We start from the raw sequence: 4,389 nt of genomic DNA, 5'->3' as shown, positions 1-4,389 counted from the left end.
ATGAATCGTTATCGTGTGATATAACAACAACAATATTGTGACGGAAGTGGGTATCGTGATTGAAAGGAAGGGACTATTCCCACCTCTCGTTCCCACTACTACAACTCGTGTACAGCCAGGATATACAGCTTAGCCGGCAGTAAACCTGTAATTGTTTTGTAGTCCCAGTAGAGTTTTAACGTATAGGAACGTAAGTTTAAATGTTCAAAAGACATGACCTGAAAATGTATTAAAATCAAAGGAAAATGCAGTATTAAAATTAATTTACAGTAAAACAACGTACAAACCAATTAAGTTTCCACAATTATATGCACCATGAACAATTAATAAGTGTGATGTATTGGATTTTATGGATTACATTTAAATAAAAATCTTGTTTGCTAACAGCGTCACAGATCCATCGATGACGCAGCTCCCTGAGTGACGTACTTACGGATTTTATCGCGACTCCCCACGATCAAACTATTTTGCCAATTTGCGTAGCTCTGACGTCACGTATCAACAACGCGATGTTTCAAAGGCTCGTTCTCAAGATATTCTGTATTGTATTTTAAGTCCAAATGATGAATGTGCCGGGAGGCGGTAGGTCGCAGTGGAGGACACGTCGATATCCAGTCGTCCTGTCCTGCGGAGCCCCGGGGCGCCATTGTCGGCGACAATAAAACAGCCGACTTTGTTGACTTCTGGGGATCAGCAGCGTTAAAAACCATTTTATGTACCTAGCTATAATTTAGGCGATATCCTCTAGACCTTAAAATGAAAATAGTCTAGGGCAAAGACTCTACATAGTACGCAGTGATAGGTGCAACCCGTCCATAATATCAGCACTTGCCAAATGTTTGTCTCGAAGCGCTGGTAGGGCAAAAAAAGAATGAGACATGTATCAGGCTCCTTAAGAGCATTTGACGATTTGCAAGAACTAATTTAATTAGTCTAAACAAATAAAGATAATTTTGATTTTGATTTGATTTTGATTTTGATTTAGCTCAGTTTCAGTAATAAACTTCTAGAGTCTACTAGTATTTATTTTGTGGTAGAGCTTATAACTTCAAGCTCAAAATGCATAACATTTTGTGCAGAACTTGTCTTTTTTGCATTGTAACGGCATACAAGTCCGTTTAGATTTCCAAACGAGACCAGTCCATGGCGACTTGCAATTCGTCTTTCGTTCAAGCAGGTGGCCGTCCCACGCTTTGCATTCCGTCCGTGGTCTCCATTTGACATTCTATTTCCGCAAGAAAGCACACATTTCTTTCATATCAATACTTTATTATACATTATTTGGTTGCTCGACGGAACCCGACCCAAAAAAACTTCCAGCACTTTACCTTTTCATATCTCGAGTCACGCTCTCTTGTGCCCGATAAAATTGACCCTTTATTTCCGGGCCGTATTTTTATTTACTTCGGCCCGCGAATTTGGGAACCCCACGATTCGCTAAGTACACTCTTTGTTGCGTTTCTATAGTTTGAAAAATCCATTTTATCTTTTCATGTTTTTGCGATAAGTTCCAGCTTTGATCTTCCTCGAGTTGCATTAAGCTAAATGCGCTTTAATCCGGCTTAAAAACCGTTCAAATGAAATTGCGCAATCATTTTTTGTACCTTAGCCATGTTAGAAGGGTCCTCTGACTACCTAAAATATAAATATGTAATGTATAAAGCATTTTGTACTGTGTACTTTTAAAATTAAATGGTTTTCTGTGAAAAAATCACGCATTTGCACGCTACCTAGCAGTGAATAAGTATAAAAGTACCACATAACAATTTTAACGTAACTTTTGCGTTAGTAAGTTAACCGATAACAGTTAACGACAGTACATCATTAAATCATTTACTATAAGTATCTACTCAAAAATGGAAATCAATAAGTACCTATTTCAGTTTCCGCTCACTTTTTATGCCAAATAAAGAATGTAAAGTTGTTTACCGCCAGCGCCAGTCAAATCGTTACGCTCTCAAAACCTTTTAAAATACCAATCTCTGCCATTAAAATTCAACGTGCAATATAATCAAAGGTGACTTTAAGTTAGTTGTTAATTACAAAATTCAGAAACACGTTTACTTTCAATATCAAAGCTGTTTTTTGTCAGAAATGAGCCGGTTTCTCTCGTAAATGAGATAATACAGTCCACTTTGAAAAACATTACTGGCGTTTTTAACACCTGCCATCTACACTATCCAGACCGCAATCTGATAAAATTATAACGGTTTTTGTGCTGTTCGGGTAATATTGTTACATTTTATCTCAGAAGTTAATAATGATAAAAATTCATACTGAATTCAAGTTAGCAAAAGTAATCCCCTTTTAAAGGTGGGCGTAGGGGCTAGGGGGTAACTAGCGGTAGGGAGCATAAAAAAGAAACCGGGAGAACAAAGTACATAAAATGATTTGATATCTTAGGTAACTTCAATTTTATGGATTCTCAGGAGAGAGAGAATTGTTGGATGGAAAAAAGACGTTAAAAATTTTCAACGTTAACTTAATTGTGTTCAGACTATTCAGTGAATTAATTTAGCCACCTATGGTTACTTTTCTGGTACAGCCTTGTTTTTATACATATTTTATAAAAAATACTCTTACTTCTGGACAAAAATGTTAAGATTAAAAACTATTAAATTGTCTTGTTAGATTTGGGAGGCTGACTGTACAAACAAATGTCTACTTAAATATGCGTGGCTTATTACTTTCTTTTGGGCCCTAATTGCATAATGATTAATAAGCAATTCTGCCAGTTTTTAAATCTACATTTACAACATATTAAGAAAATTAGCCTTTGGCTTGACTCGACTTCTTGTTTTTTCATACATAATAATTAAGTTTTTAATTTATAGGTGACGTTATAAATATAAAGGACACGCATACAGCATTGGCAATTTTGTTATAAGAGTGTCGAAGTCTCTTAGCTGGTTCTTCAAAACATCCTGTTCTATTAAAATCCTTATTTATTTTAAAGCTCGGAGGCGTCGTCATGAAGAAAGTGTTTAAAAGATTCAATACTTATCTAACCACATGGCTTTGTTGTTGTAGTGCTTTATAATAGGGTCTGGTTTGGTTGTGCTGTGAGACAATACCGATCCACTTTAAAACCTTAGTGATTCGTGTATTTGTCTGTCTATGAACTATTCTTTCGTGCATCTCTTGTCTTTAAAATAACTATTACAGTCTTATAGTACTTATTCTGTGGTCTTAGTTATTATTTGCGCAGTTTGTGTTCGTGCGCAGTGCGCAGGCGGCCCCGCGCGATTGTCTATAGCTACGCCATTGTGCGCGGGCAATATTTCACGGAGTTATTCATTTCACTCCGTCCGGACAGGGCCGGGTTTGGAGATACTATAATGGTGAAACCCCTGAAAATATGATAACAAAGACCCTTTAAAATGTTCGCGTGAATATCTCAGATTTAAGGGATCATGGATTTGCTTATTTAGCCGGTAAGATCGCATTACTAGATAGATAGTGAAGTCATGTGAAAGAACTTTTGAAAGATGAAAATAAGACTTTGGTCAATGATTATTCGATATGATAAAAAAGTATAAAGAATTACATAAAAAAAATTTTAGAACAACCTTTTTAGTGTGACTCATACATTTGTAGCTTTATCAAAAATGAAGACAATTATAACTGTAAAGGAACCTTTCTTAAAAAAAAAGAAATAAGTCGTTCAACAATTGATTTATAATGCATTGCAAAAAGGAAACAATAATTTATTAACCCTATTTCTACCAAATACATCCCTGTCGACCCGCGAGACCACAAAAGAATTGAAATATCGATTCACAGAACAAACGCAAACGCCATTCCAGTGCTTCTTTGTGCACCTTTTCTTGCACAGCTGATGTGTGCCTCCAGTCGGCTGAGCACAGAACACTGCCCGATCTGTGCACCCCGCGCGTGACAGGTCGACAGCGCAGGTCCGCCCAGTCCGATGCTAATCCTTTGTAAATCTGAAAAGTGAACTTTTTTGTACAGAGAATTAGGGACGCGTATGTGTCGATAATCGACAAAGTAGATCGACTTTCATTACATTTTATACACAGCAGAATTTGTGACTTTGAGAAATATCTCTGGGACTTATTGAGAAAGGCTTACCACTTGGAAAAGATAGATAAGGAAGATATTTCTTATTCCAACCCACTTGAAAGAAAAATTTTTTCAGAATGTAGATAACTAAGTATCAATCAAAGATGTGAACTAAATATGATAATCAATCACGTAACATTCGTTTGTCAATAACGACGCATAGATACCAAAAATAGAAGAAGCAGTGTCGATAAATAAAAATATATCTCAACACCAAACATAATTCCGTATAGCAACAAGGTCTAAAATCGCGTGCACTTCGATCAATGGATCACAAACAAACTATGATAAAGGTGACGTGTCAGT

The sequence above is a fragment of the Ostrinia furnacalis genome, unplaced genomic scaffold (genome assembly GCF_004193835.3).
Source record: "Ostrinia furnacalis isolate ACB-3 unplaced genomic scaffold, ASM419383v2 OfSCF3745, whole genome shotgun sequence".
In the NCBI taxonomy this organism is placed as follows: domain Eukaryota; kingdom Metazoa; phylum Arthropoda; class Insecta; order Lepidoptera; family Crambidae; genus Ostrinia; species Ostrinia furnacalis.
This window is presented reverse-complemented; position numbering follows the sequence as displayed.